Source organism: Haemorhous mexicanus, chromosome 16, assembly GCF_027477595.1.
Source record: "Haemorhous mexicanus isolate bHaeMex1 chromosome 16, bHaeMex1.pri, whole genome shotgun sequence".
Lineage (NCBI taxonomy): Eukaryota > Metazoa > Chordata > Aves > Passeriformes > Fringillidae > Haemorhous > Haemorhous mexicanus.
The window spans coordinates 7906387-7921717 of record NC_082356.1 but is presented as its reverse complement, the minus strand read 5'-3'; the positions used below and the strand labels follow the sequence as shown (position 1 = coordinate 7921717).

At 52.1% G+C, this 15331-nt stretch overlaps 1 pseudogene; it reads right to left on the bottom strand.

The window, feature by feature from the left end:
• Positions 1–15331, bottom strand: part of LOC132334706 (zinc finger protein 850-like) — a 1213125-nt pseudogene that overhangs the window by 1175107 nt on the left and 22687 nt on the right.

Below are 15331 nucleotides of genomic sequence, written 5' to 3'. Positions count from 1 at the left end.
TGGAGATGAAGAATTCTGAACAACCTCGCAGGTGGTGTTTGTGACAATTGTTTTCCTCATGGATTGTTTACCCCAAGGGGTTTTCTTAATTAGCCAATCATGTGAAATGTAAAATAACCAATCAGGTCCACCTGTATCAGGACCGAGTACAAAAAAATGGGTTTCCTAATAAAGATGATTATTGGCCTTCTGAAGATGCATGGAGTGTGACACTCATTTATCCGTGTCATTTCTGACTCAGCAGTGACAGGCAGGGAAGGGGGGACATGGAAAGATGGGGGGGAAAGGAGGACACAGAATGGAGAGAGGACGGCAGCGCTCCCGTGTCACCTCTGGATGGATTCTGTCCCTTGTTCTGCCCTCAGGAAAAGAGAGACAGGGTGGCACAGAGTGTTGGGAAGGATGAAAGTTCGACAAGAAACTTTAACAGATATGTGTGCATGACAGAAAGATTTTTGACTGTAGAATCTGAAAAAGGAATAGAGATGGAACCAAGTTTTGACATAGAAGAATTGTTGAGCCAGTCTTACTGGGTAACTAAGAAGGCAAAGGGTGTGCTACTTACAAGGGGTTTTTATGGCTTAGAGCAAAGGATAAACCCACCTCAAACAAGAAGATGTTTTTACCAACCAAACAGATTCCACAGGTAAACAAGTCAGCAAAGTTGCAAGTAGAAAAAAGGTCTCAGAATTTTCCACTGCAAGAAAACTGAAAAACAACTTCTAGCTTAAACTAACGTACTAACTTTTAGTGACTGGAGAATAGTAATATGAATATGGTAATTACAGGAGTTATGATAGGCTATAGGTAAAAGTAAAGGTATAGATTGTTTCTTCTGTGTTAAGATGCTCAGCAAAGCAGAGTATATAATGCACTGTAACCAGAGCTAAAGGGTCTCCAGGCCTGCCTGCAGCTGGAGCTGACAGCTGTAGGCACAGGCTCCGTCACCAGACCCTGGACTGCTGTAACATCTTGGATACAATAAACTGCATTTTGGAGAGCTGCCTGGAGCCCCTCATCTCTCACTCAGGCTCTTACAGGAGAGGGACACGGGGTGATGGAGAGATGGCAGCAACCCCGTGCCATGCTGGCAGTTTTCATTCCTTGCTGCACGCTTGGGAACAAAAGGGTAAGGAAAGATATGGGCAATGTTATAGAAACATATTATAATATTGGCTTTTCACAGATAATAAAGTGGATTTTATATGTGTGGTGTTAAAGTAACTTTGGTATAAACATATAGGTTTTATTTCTGTCGTTAATTAAGCTTCATGAAAGAGCTGCTTGTGTTAAATGCCTGCTGGGATGGGATAACATCCAGTGCACACAGGATGAGGACACCTGCACAGATCTGCCAACTATCAGCACTCCCTGTCTGAAGGCAGAGTGGACCAAGGCCCAAAACTGGAGGTGATAAAGAGAAGGTAGCCAAAACCACAGCCAAGAAACACACATGCTCTGAAAAGGCAGACCCAAGGAGGGGCCAGGTAGAACAGTTTCTGGAAGATGTGAAGTAGTTTATGGATATGCAGGAGGGTCTATGAATATGCAACAGGCTGGTGTAAGGAGAAAGGTATTTCAGGGGGATCCCCGAAGGTAACAGGGTGCTCCTGGCTGAGTGCCAAGATGCACCCAGCCATAATAACCTTTGCTCCATGGTCCTGGTCTCCCACTGTCCTTTATTAAACTTTTTACATTTTCACAGGAGGGTGAATGTGCTTTTCACATTTAGGAACGATTTCAGTTTTTTCATTTTTTTAAAGGAGGGAGTTTTGAAGAGCTGCAAGTGGCTAATCTGCCTGCAACAAGGACCATTCCACGGGCTCTTGCCAACTTTCCTGACACGTCTGCTGCAGCTCATGGAGGGTGAAGCCCTGGAGGCTCCTTAGGGGTGGTTATGGACAATTGCAGGCAGCACCTCGATGCCCTGGATCAGCGGTGCCCCCTCCTGGGAACCCCCACGTTTTCCAGTTTCTGTGAAGCTGCCTGTGAAAAACACGTTCACTCTCCTGTAAATTAATGGCCCATTAACAGCAGATATCTCCTGGAGGGAGGATTGCTTGTGGAAGAGATAAACTGCCCAATGCACAGAAGATAACTGCCCCACCTCTGACAGATGGCAAACACAACACACACTTATCTTGCAATCCAGGACCTGTCCTCACTGGCTGCCCCCATTCTCCAGAGTTCATGGTGTCCAGGGAGGCTGCAGCTGCCAGTGCCAGGAACAAACGAGACAGGTCTTGGTTTCAGAGATCTCCAGAATCCATTTCTGACCCCAAAAAACAGGGCAAAGGCAGGGCCATGGGGTTTTTATAGGGTACGCCAGGGGTGGAGTTTGCGTTTGGGCCAGGGGAGGAGTTGTTAGCAACACAAGAAGGGTTAGATCAAATTCCTGCCTTTTAGCAACAGGGGCACTCCACACAGAATGTGTCCCCAAATCCTAAATTCCTCCTCAAACATCTGAGAAATGGTGGGACTTTAGATATCTTTGATCAATTTCATTTATTTAACCATGTTTATGGTGTTTTTAAGGGATGAAGATGAGGCACAAGAAAATCATTGCCAGACCAAAAGGAGAAGCAGCCACGTGTGTTCCCAACATGGATCACAGGAATGTGGGGGACTAGGGCTCTGCCCAATGTGGCTCCTCCAGTGGGGGATGGAGCTGGAGCAGCACACGAAGCTCTTCCTGCACTCGGGGCACTCGCAGGGCTTCCCTCACCGGTGCCTCCGTTGGTGTCGGGTCAGCTTAGAGCTCCAGCTGAAGCTCTTCCCACACTGGGGACACTCGTAGGGCCTCTCCCCAGTGCGGATGCGCCGGTGGGTGATGAGGGTGGAGTTGTGCTTGAATCCCTTCCCGCAGTCAGGGCACTGGAAGGGCCTCTCCTCTCTGTGAATCTGATAGTGCTGGAGGAGATGGGAGTTGCTCTGAAACCTCTTCCCACACTTAGAACACTCGTAGGGCCTCTCCCCAGTGTGGATCTTTTGGTGGAGGATCAGGTTGGAGCTCCGGCTGAAGCTCTTCCCACACTCCCCACACTCGTGGGGCCGCTCCCCAGTGTGGATGCGTCGGTGCGTGACAAGATGGGCATTCTGCCTGAAGCCCTGCCCGCAGTCGGGGCAGCGGAAGGGCCTCTCCTCTGTGTGAGTGCACTGGTGCTGGAGGAGATTGGAGCTGGTCTGAAACCTCTTCCTGCACTGATCACACTCGTAGGGCCGTTCCCCAGTGTGGGTCCTCTGGTGCATGATCAGGTGGGAGCTCCACCTGAAGCTCTTCCCACACTCCCCACACGTGTGGGGCTTCTCCCCATCATGGAGCTGCTCATGCAGCACCAGCTCCGAGCTCTGGCTCCATCTCCGGCCGCCTTCCCGGCCCAGGCTGGCTCTTTCCCCCTCAGATCCCCGCCATCTGCGTTTGCAGCCCCTCCTCGTGAGGGATCTCTGGGGCTTTTCCTCTCCGTTGGGTTCCTGCGCCGTGGAGCCGCTCAAAACGGCCTCTGCTGCCTGGTTCTGCCCCGGGGATTTGTCCTCCCTGCTCTCCATGCTCAGCTCCTGCTCTGGAGGAAGAGGGATAAAAACAGGATGAGATTTGCCTCCGTGGCACAGGCAAGGGGAAGGAGATCCCCCCAGGGCTGTCCTGCAGCCGGGGGCCGTGCTGGGCTGGGAGATGGAGCAGGACAGAGGGGGAAAGGGCCACTGACTTCCTCCTCACCTGCTTCAGTGTCCTGGGGCACCTTCCTCTTCCTCACTGCCTCCAAGGGGCTGCAATGGGAAATCCTGGTTTGGGTAAAACAATGGATGACCACGTGGATTTTGAAGGTCCCTCTGCCCAAGTCCATCTCTATAAGTCACAGGCCACCTGGGCTCCATAAAAACCTCCCAAACACCAAAATTTAGCCCTGAAAAACCCTCCAAAGAGTTCCCTGTCCCTGGTCCCTCTGGTGTTCGGGGTTCTCCCCTGTCCCAGCTGCTGGGGGTCACACTTGGATTGGGGGTCCCCCTTCTCCTCGGTGCATGCCCTCCCCAGGCTGCTGGCAGTTCCAGCAATCCCTAAAGCTCCCCCCTCTTCGCTCTCACTATTTTGGGATGCCAGGGCTGTTTGGGCTCCCGGGTCCTTTCTCCCCTCACTCTCTGCTCTGGGCTGCAGGGGCTCCAAGGAGTCCCCCCTGCCCCTCTCCAGCTCTTGAGGGTCCCGCCAATGGCGGCGCTCCCCCCTTTCTGGGCTCCCCACTTTGGGCTCCTGGGGGACACAGGGCTCTGCTCCTCCAGGCTGCCTCTGCCAGCAGCCACCACTGGCACCTCCCGATGTCCCCCCAAGGGGCCTTTTCCACTAAGCCTTGGACTTCTTCATTCTCCAAACATCCCCCGAAAAAGCCCCACCCAGGGATCCCCCCGGGATATCTGGGCCGAGCTCCCCCTCCCCGCTCACCTGCGCGATGGGGGCGGCAATGATCCCACAGGTGGGGGCTGCGAATTCAGGTAGGGCTCGAGCACGTGGTTCTGTCTGCTCAGCCTTGATCCGCCTTTGTCCCTACTCTTCCTCCCGCTCCTCCCCTTCCATCCCCGCTCCTTGTCCTCCTCAGCTCTCTTATCTCCACCTCCTTCTCCTCTTCCATCCCTCCCCTTCTATCCCTACTCCTCGCCCTCCCTAACCCCACCTCCTTTCCCTGCTTCTATCAATCACTGCTCTCTCTCCGCCTTCATCCCTCCTCCTCCATCTCCCCCCCCCTCCTCCCCCTCCCTAACCCCACCTCCTTCTCCCCCTCCATCCCTCCCCTTCCCTCCCTCCTCCTCCTCCTCCCCCAGCAGCAGCGACACCCTCGGTGCCCCGTTCCCGCAGCAGGAGCGGGGATGGAGCCGGGACAGGTCGGGATGGGCAGCGCGGGGCTCTCGGCTGCTCCCAGCCGCTGCGGGCGGGGGGAACCCGGCCCGGGCCAAAGGAGAGGCAAACTGGGAAAACTGGGGGCTGCACATCCAAACTGGGCCTTGCTGGGGACCCTGCCTGGGCACTGCCAGCCCTTGGGGCTCCTCTCGGCACCTCCGGGAGGGGGGAACGCACCCAGGGCTGGGGGATCCCAGCAGTGGCAGCGCTGCCAGGGACTGGGCTGGACTGGGATGGTACTGGGAGTGACTGGGGCTGTACTGGGTTTGTATGGACATCATACTGGGAGTGACTGGGACTGTACTGGGTTTGTACTGATATCATACTGGAATCATACTGGGAGTGACTGGGACTGTACTGGGTTTGTACTGACATCATACTGGAATCGTACTGGGAGTGACTGGGACTGTACTGGGTTTGTACTGACATCGTACTGGGATCATAGTAGGATCATACTGAGACTGTACTGGGTTTGTGCTGACATTATACTGGGATCATACTGGGAGTGACTGGGACTGTATTGGGTTTGTGCTGACATTATACTGGGATCATACTGGGAGTGACTGGGACTGTGCTGGGTTTGTACTGATATAATACTGGGATCAGACTGCCAGGGCAGACTGTGATCACACTGATGGAGACTGGGATCACACTGGGAGTGAGCAGGAGCCTGTGGGGAGCAAATGAGACCATGTTGGGGCAAATGGGATGTACTGGGAATAACTGGGATGGTGCTGAGGGTGACTGGGAGCAGCTGTGAGGAACTGAGATCATGCTAGGAGCAACTGGGTGCGACTGGGAGTGACTGGGTGCATGCTGGGGGCCATTGGAAACTGCTGGGCTTATTCTGGGATGAACTGGGATCATACTGGCAGTGAGTCCCACTAAACTGAGGGTGACTGGGAGTGCTTGGGAGCAAATGGGATCATACTGGGGATACTGGGAGTGACTGGGAACATGCTGGAGGGAACTGGGGAACACTGGGAGATACTGGGAGTGACTGGAACAAAAGTGAGGGTGAAAGAGAGCAACTGGAGCCATGTGGAGCACAGCTGGTTCATACCAGTGGGCTGGGGGAGTTTGTTGGGAGTTTAGGGCAATTATTGGCATTTTTGGAGAGAATCACTGAGTTTGGGGGGTGTTGGGGATTTTGGGGGGTTTGTGGATTTTGGTGGGTTTGGATTTTGGGGGATTCTATCAGCCTTTTTTGTTAGGATTTTGGGAGGTTTTTGTGGGGTTTTTTGGGTGTTGCCAAGATTTCTTTGGGTCTCGGGGTGGATTTTGTGGGACTTTTTATGGTTTTGCAGACATTTTTGCAGGGATTTGTGGGGTTTAATGAGGATTTTGGGGATTTGTTGAAATTTCAATAGATTTTGTGGGCGTCTATCAGGATTCCAGAGTGTTCTAACAGAACTTTGTGAGAGTTAATTGGGATGTTGTGGGTTTTATAGGGACTTTTGTGGATTTTAAGGAGATTTTGGTGCCTCTCAGCCCTTCCCCACATCCGGGAATACCTGCAAAGCCCCCCCAAAATTCCACTAAAAACCTCCAAAATCCCCAAAAAATCCCCAAAAAACCCTCTGAACACCCGCAAATCCCACAAAATACCAGTGGAACCCACCAAAATTTAAAAACACTCTTGAAAATTTCAATAAATCCCCCCCCAGAAAACCTCCACAACTACAATAAAATCCCCCAAAATCCAAAACCCCACAAATCCACAAAACCCCCCCAAATCATGTAACACCGCCCCCAAAACCCAGTAATTCTCCCCAAAAACCCCCACCAAATCCCCAAAACCCCTCCTAAAATCCCCCAAAAAAGCCCCCAAAAATCCCCTCAGACTCACTGGGGCCGTCCTGGATCAGGGGGCACCGGCCGGTGGAACAGGAGCCACTTCAGGGGGCCCTCGGAGCTTTTTGGGGAGGGGGCACCATGGGAGACCACCCAAAAACCTGAAGGGGGAACCCCTGCTGTGCCCCCTCCCCCTGAAACCCCCAGACCCCGGTTCAGGGTGGGTCTGGGACCCCCCCGGGACCCCCAAATCTCCCCCAGGTCCCCCACAGTCCCCCAAGGTTGCCCCAGGACCACTCCAGACCCAAAACCACTCCCCAAGACCCCCAAAACCTCCCCAGGACCCTCAGACTCCCCCCAGTTTTCCCCAAAATTCACCCCAGACCCACCTGAGACCCCCCCAAATCCATCAGACTGCCCCAAATCCCCCTCAGACCCCTTAATCTCCCCAGACTCCCCCAAATTCCCCCCAGACCCACCTCAGAACCTCCCAGATCCCCTCACAACACCCCAGTTCCTCTCAAAATCCCCTCAGACCCTCCTAATTCCCCTCAGATCTCCATAAACCCACCTGAGAAAGCTCCAGACCCTCTCTAGCTTCCCCCAAAGCTCCCTAAAGCCCCCTCACACGCCTTCGTTCCCCCCAAACCCACCGCACACCCCCCTATTTCCAGTCAATGCCCCCAAAAATCCCCCCTTTCCCCTCAGACCCGCCCCAAACCCCCCCAGTTTCCCCCCCCGGCCGCTCCTCAGCTTCTCCTCTGCCGCTTTCGCCTCACAATCACCCGCCTCCGCCGCGTGGCAGGCTCCCAGCCAATAGCGACGCACCTCAACCCGATTCAACCAATGACCACGCTGCATGTCCCCAAAAAACCAATCACGGCGTGGTTCCTCTCAGTAACGCCCGCCTTCCCTGCGCGGCTCCGGCCAATCAGAGGCGAGCCCTGAGCGGCGCCCCGTTCCCCGCCGCCACCGGGACCCGCCGGGCTGGGGACAGGTGCGGGAGGGGCCTGGGGGGGTCTGGAGGGGCTTTGGGGAGGGGTCCAGGGCTTTGGGTGGGGTCTGGGGAGGGTCCTGGGGCATTGTGGGGGGACCTGGGGGTGCGGATGGGTCCTAAGAGGGGTCTCGAGGGGGGACATGGGCGGGTCTGGGGGGGTTTTGGGGAGGGGTCGTAGGAAGGTCTTGGGAGGGTCTGGGGGTGTTGGGATGGTCCTGGGGGAGTTTGGGGAGGGCTCTGGGGGGTCCTGAGGGTGTCCTGGGAGGGTTTTGGAGGTTTTGGGGAGGGGCTTTGGGGGGTCTGGAAGGGTTTGGGGAGAGGTCCTGCGGGGGTCTGGGGAGGGTCTGGGGGAGCCTGAGTTGGGTTTGGGGAGGGGTCTGGAGGGTCCTGGCAGGGTCCTGGGTGGGGTCTTGGGAAGGGTCTGGGGGGGTCTCAGGGGACATCCTGGGCTGGGCCCGATTGGGGTCTGGGGGCTCTCAGGGGGTCCTGGGCCAACCCTGGGGGGCTCTGGGGGGTTTGGGGTTCCTGGAGGGGTCCTGGGCGAGATTTGGGGGTCCCGGGAGTCCCAGCCCACCCTGAATCGGGGTCTGGGGGTTTCAGGGGGAGGGGTCACAGCAGGGTGTCCCCCCCTTACCGGTTTTGGGGGGGGGGGGGGAGTCTCCCATGGTGCCCCCTCCCCAAAAAGCTCCGAGGGCCCCCTGAAGTGGCTCCTGTTCCACCGGCCGGTGCCCCCTGATCCAGGACGGCCCCAGTGAGTCTGGGGGGATTTTGGGGGGCTTTTTTGGGAGGGTTTTGGGGATTTGGGGGTGGCTTTTTTGGGCTTTGGGGAATTTTATAGGGAGTTTAGCGGGAATTATTGGGGTTTTTGGAGACAATTACTGAGTTTTGGGGGTGGTGTGGATTTGGGGGGTTTTGGAATTTGGGGGATTTTATTTTGGAGACAATTACTGAGTTTTGGGGGTGGTGTGGATTTGGGGGTTTTGTGGGGGGTTGGTTGTTTTGGGGCATTTATTGAAGTTTTTGGGAGTATTTTTTAATTTGAGTGGGTTTCACTGGTATTTTGTGGGATTCTCTGGGGTTTTGGAAGATCTTATTGTAATTTTGGGGGGATTTTGGGGGACCTTGGGTGGTCTGAGGGGGCTTTGGGGTTGTCCCCAGTTGTGGGGAAGGGCTGAGAGGCACTAAAATCTCCTTCAAAGCCCAGAAAATCCCAATAAAACCCACAAAATCCCAATTAAATCTCACAGAATCACATTAGAACACCCTAGAATCCCAATCAAAGCCCACAAAATCTATTGAAATCCCAACAACCCCCCCAAAAATCCCAATTAAACCCCACCAATCCTCCCAAAAATATGCCCAAAACAACAAAAAGTCCTACAAAATCCCCCCAAGACCCAAAGAAATCTTGGCAGCATCCAAAAAAACCCCACAAACCCCCCGCAAATCCCACCAAAGAACAAAAAAAAAAATTCCTCAAAATTCCTGGACCTGCAAAGAATCCTAATAATGCTCCCAAAAATCCAATAAAATTCCCCAAATACCCCAATAAAACCCCCAAAATTCTGGAGACTGTCACTGTCCTGGTTCAGGGCAAGTTTGGGAGAGAACCCCCCAAAGGGCTCCTCTAGGAAAGCAGATTCAGTCGCCCCTCCCCCAACTGGTCCGGGAGAAAATACCTCCTTGGAGAAAAGTGGAAAAACCTGTTCATTAAACAATAAAACTTAAACAATATTAAACAATGAAACTCTTTGCTGCTCCAAAAGAGATGACAAACTCACCAAGTCCCCCCTGGGTTGCAGTTCAGCTCACTCAGTCTCTGCTCAGCCCCTCCGGTGCTGGAAATGCCGCGGCCCAGGCCCGGCCCGGGGGCCACAGGTGGAGCTGCCGGTGCTCTGCTGGTGTTCAGTCCAGAGCAGGTGTGAACAGGGCCAAAGAAAAGGGAAAAACCACAGTCTAGAGAACTTCTTTGCCTCACCTAGCTAAACTAACTAGAAGCAAAGGAGAGCTCTGTCATGCTGTCTGTCTGCAGACAACACAGTCCAGGAGCAGGAATGTGGAGGAGTGAGTTGTGTCTGAAAACAAACTGCTGCTGCTTCTCTCTCTCCTTCACTCTCTGGAACAAGTCTTAAAGGTGCAAAACTTATTATTCAGCACAAACAGAACAAGACGACTGGGGATAAAAGCATCATATAGTCAACCTATAACACTGCTACACTCAAGGAGAACAGAGCAAGTTCTGTGAGGCACAGTGGTGAGTGGAGAGTGAGGGGAGATGGTCTGTCATTCTGACCTGTTCAGAGTTTCTCTGGGATTTAACCTTTCTCAGGTGGAGGGTCATCACCTTCCAATCTTTCCCTTAAAAAGTGACCAGGTGCTGCTGAGAGCAGATGGATCCACCACAGCCCAGCTCCACATTTGTAGACAAGGACTCACATTGCTCATTCCACCAACCCAGCAGCAATTTCAGTGTCACAACACCTCTGCCTTTCCCTGTCAATCTTATAACTCTGAGATGCCCTAGGACAGATTTGTGCCCTGGACTGAAGTTCCCAGCTTGGACTGAAATCTCAGGGAGACTTCCAGGTGTTCCTATGATGGCATTGGATGAAGGGAGATGCAGCTCCTTCCCTGGCTGCACTGACAGCATTGCCCAGAGCCGGGCACTGGGGACAGCGTCACCCTGAGCCAGCTGTGCCCCCTGCCAGAGCCCCCAGGGCCAGGCAGCTGCTCCCAGCCCTGTGCCCTGCAGAGAGACCTGGGCCCGGGGCTGCAGAGCTGTCCCACGGCTCTGCTGCAGCTCTGCCTGCACAGGAGGGGCTGCACGCCTTGGAGCCCCGGCCCTGAGGGCAGAGGCTTGGCTGGGGGCACAAGAGGGAGGGGTCTTGTTCAGAGGGAGGGGCTGCACTGGAGGGGATCCTGTGGACATCTCTGATCTCTCCCTGCCACAGCATTTCTGAGTTTGGTTTTCTCTCATTGCCTGATCTTCTGTCTTCCTGGAGATTTTCCTCCTGCAGGTGTTTCCCTGTGCCTGATCTCTCTGTGCCAGCACTCACAGACCCCAAATCTCTGGGCACTCTCCTTGGCTTGACAGAACCCTCCCTGTTTGCAGGGCACTGGCTGGGGCAGGTTCTGTTTGCAGCTTGGAGAAAGACAGCTCAGACTGAGTCTGATGGCTCCAGCAAATGTGATTCTTGGGCTGTCCATGGGCAGAGTGGCTGCTTTGGTGGGGCTTGACAGCTGGCCTGCAAGCAAAGCTGAGTTAATAGAAGAAATAACACGTGATGATTTTCGGTGTATCCATAGCAAGGAAGAAGACAAGGCCGTCAGCATGGAAACCGATTAGAAAAGATACATGAGAATTTTTGTAAGCTAGACTACGTGCCTATGTGGATGTGTATACGTGCCTTATTAAATTTCTGTTAAACTTTTGCCAATTATATTGACGCTGATTGCTTGGCACCAATGAATAGAATAAGTTATTGTGATGTAGTTAATGACTTAAGATCACGCTTTGTTAAGGGTGTATAAACTGGAGAAGATGCAGAATAAAAACTTTTTTTTTTCTTGGACTTTGGTCACGTGTGTATGTCACGTCCGGCCTAACGGTGACATTTGGTGCTACCCTGACGTGATGGAACTGCCAGGCGAGGGGCAGTGAGCACAGAGCCCAGCGAAGCTGAGAGCAGCGGGGTGCAGCTGCCAGTCCAGACCTGATTCTGACACCTGGAAAAAAGGTGAGCTGCTGGGAACAATGGGAAATAATTTAACAAGTGAAGAACAGATTGTTTTATCTACATGGAAAACGTCCTTAAAAAGAAAAGGAGTTAAAACAACGGACTATGCTCTGCATAATATTTAATTATGGGCAAAGTCTCAAAATTTTAAGACTGATGTAACTACTGCTTTTAGTGTTAGAGCTTGGAAAGAAGTTGGAGAAAAACTCTGGAAGTAATTCAGAATGGGGATAAAGCAGCTGCAGATTTATCTCCTACTTGGAGGTTGCTTTATAACACCTTAAAGGAGTGGAAAGCAGAGCAGGACAAGAAAGACCTGGAGGAGGAACTCGTAGCTGCTGGGGAGCAGCAAAGGGAAGAAGCTCAGCCTGAGTGTTCTGCTGGGATTTTTTCTGCAGAGACTTTTGCTGGGTCTGTTGCTATGGGAAAAGTTGATAAGGCTTCTTCATGTTTGTCTGGAAAAGGCTTCAAATCCACGTACCCCTCCCCCATAGAGCCACTAGCTGAACTTAATGTTAAATCTAACTCTGAGTCCTTGGCACAGTGGCCGGCTAAGATGACCTTAAAAAAGAAACAAATTGAGCCATCTGCTCCTTTGCTTGATTCTGACTCTGAACTGCATGAACACATGGAAATATTAACTCTTTCTCCTCCTTTGTTTTCTGATTCTGATAGTGATAATGAGGAAATTACAGGGGTTAAAAGGTCTGACTTAATGCATACTTCTGTTTGCTGTAAAACTGGTAATAGAAATAAGCTTCGTAGAACTGGTAGTAGAAATAACCTTGGTAAAACTGGAAGTAGAAATAAGCTTGGTGTTTCAAAAGCTCAGCCTTCTGATAATGTCACTGTAACTGTTCGTGATTCTTTTCGGTGCTGGGACTATGTTAAAAGGAAAGCAGTTGAGATAGGAGAGTGGGATTTAGTGGAGAAAATAGGCACACCAAAGGGCTTGGATGCTCTTGATATGGATGCTAATAGTGTTGCTACTAGTGTTGGTAATGGTAAAATGGCTCTTCCTGTGTTTAAAGCAGTTCCTAATTCAGGATGAAGTGATAGTCATGAGGTTTTTGCATGGAAGGTTGTGCAGAATCTTCAGTCTAAAGTAGCTAAATTTGGTATTAATTCTGTTGAAGTAATGCAGTTAATTCATATTGTTCATACAGATTTGCTGTCTCCTTATGATATTGTGCATTTGGCAACTGTTTTGTTTCAACCAGTGCAGTATAACGTGTTTCAAGAAAATTGGAGGCAATTAGCTGAGCGAACAGCTTTAGATAAAATGAAACTACCTCAGCAGGACCCTCGTCCTGCTGTAGGAGTTGATGTTTTGCTTGGTCAAGGGCCTTTTTCTAATCCAGATTTACAGGCATGGTGGGATCCCCTGGTTTTAACACAGGCTCAACAATTAGGTATGAACGCTATAAAACAATGGAAATGGCAGATCCAAAACAAAAATATGTCACTATAAAACAAGGTCTTAAAGAACCTTTTCTGCAATTTGTAGAAAAAAATTGCTGCAGCAATTGAAAAACAGATAGAGGATGAAAAATTATGGGAGATTCTATGTAGGCAATTAGCCACTGGTGCAATGTAGGAACTGTTCCTCCTCACCTCCTCCCTCATCTCCTCTCTGAGTTCTTGGACTACAGCAGAGACATGAGCCTGCATTGGGCCAGTGATCATACTTTCATAATTTCTAAGCTTGTTGGCAACAGAGCCCACTGTCTCTCAGTTGGTATCGGCATTAATTGTTGCAATGAAGGTGATGTATTGAGATGGCCCCAGATTTGCCAGACTCCAACACATTTGCCCTGTGCACCTGACCTTGTCAGGGTCATTATCATGCTGTCCATCCCTCCCAAAGAGAACCTCCAATACTGACACTTCTCTCAGCTGCTGGATCCCTTCCTCCCCCCTCAAAGGGTCTTCCAGCACATTCTATGGTGGTGCTCCTGCATTCCCTCCCTGCGGACAAACCTCCCTCTGGAACTCACTAAAAGCTGCTCCCAGAGGGAAAGGGAGCCTGGCTCCCTTACAAAAATCTGATTGATACCTGAGTCCTGGGTCAAGGGTCCCACATTCCTTGCCTCACCACCATCCAGTTGCACACCTGTACCCATAAGGTCCCAGACCCAGAGTAACCAGATTGTACAAGCCTCACATCCCCTTTGTACAATGTCTTTGTGCAGATTACAGAGACTTTTGTACATCAGGGACTCAGTGATGATCTCAACTCTTGTCTCTCCTGCGGGTTGTGAGTGCCCTCATTTCTTATCCTCATCTGGGTGCTCTGGCTTCATCGTAGATCTCCTTGTTTCCACTGGGGCAACTGCTGCTGGCTGTGATTGCCTTTGCAGTTCAGCTGGAACCTGGACAGTTGTAATATCTGTGGGTTCCACTGCTGCACCATCAGACTCTCCCTCTTTGAGGCAGGGGAAGGGTTTTTCACCAGCTGGGGAAATGTACTCCTTCGGCATCTGGCCCATCTTTTTCTCTAGAACCCCCACCCAACCTGGGTGGTTCATTTCTGAGATGGGCTCTGGGGCAGGGTCAGGCTCTGGGGCAGCAGCATCCCTTGTCTCTGGGGTAGGTGTCAGCATGGTTATCCAGGTTAATCTTCCCTTATCTCTGAATGCTAAATGTAACAGGTCTATCAGCAACACCAACCACTGTATGGTATCATTAGTATTTAGAGTGGATCTGAACCCTTTGAAAACTGGTGGGGCAGACCCAAAGGGCTGGGTGAAGGGCTGGGAGAAAATTTCCCCCAGTGTCATTTCCTCACAGTAAGTACCATTATTAAAGTAACCCCAAAACATACACTTAGTGTCTCATAGCTCTGAATCCATGTGCCTGCCTTCCACAGGAAGTTAAAAATCCATTAATCCCTCACCTTATTAAGCCATAAAGCAAACTGGATAATAGCCACAGCAGCCTTAGTTATGGTGAGCCTGTGTTCCCAAGGATGGCCAGGCTGCTCCTGATGGGGCAGAAGGAAGAGCTCCAGGCCCTCTGTGAGGGTGGTGAGGGCAGCGGGCTGTCAGCAGGGGCTGGCTGGGTGAGCTGCAATCCCTGGGCAGGGAGCTGCAATCCCTGCCCTGGCTGTGGTGGGCTTTGCTCCTTGTGTGGACGAGGGGTGCTGTGGGCAGAGGACACAGAGATTTCAGGGATGTGGGCAGGGGGATTCATGGCCAGCACCTTGCAGCTGATCCCCTTGGCCCCTCCTCTCTTGTGGCCATGGCAAGAGCTAGGTGGGATGGCTCTGGCAGAAAGGTCTCCTTGGATTCCTGCACATCCAGGTTCTGACTGTGGCTCTGTTCCTGTCTCTTTCAGCCCTTCAAGGCCTGAGTGAAGACAACAGCCCCTCCTGCATAAGCATATTTGTTCAGGTGATGTTTGAGGGAAGAGCTGAACTACTTTCATCTGCTGGCTCAGAAGAACCAGTGTCTCTTTAAGACCTCCAGATCCCTTGGAAGGTGAGACCACCTGGAGAGCAGAGGAGATCAGCTGGAGCTCCAGGCACAGCTGACGACTGGCGCAGCTGAGCCTGTGGGAAGCTCCCATAGCTCCTGCCTTCTCTCTTGCTGTTGACAGCCCTCAGAACCTGCCCATCCCCTTTCTTCCCTCCCAGCTCATCCCTTTGCTTTGCCTTCCATTAATAAACAGTTTGGCTTCTTTGCTTTACCTGCATCTCTGTGGAGCTGGAACGATGCAAATCCAGAGCCCTGGGACACACAGGCCCCTCCTGCCATTCTCTTCCACACTGTGTTTTGTGCACAGACACAGAGGAACGAGGGCAGATCAGGCTGGAAAGGTCCCTGTGCTGAAGGTCCAGTTCCACAACACTGTGGAGTTACAGATCTTGCTGAGCACCCTGGAGCCCCTGGACTTTGGAAGAGCAAACCTGAGGATGCT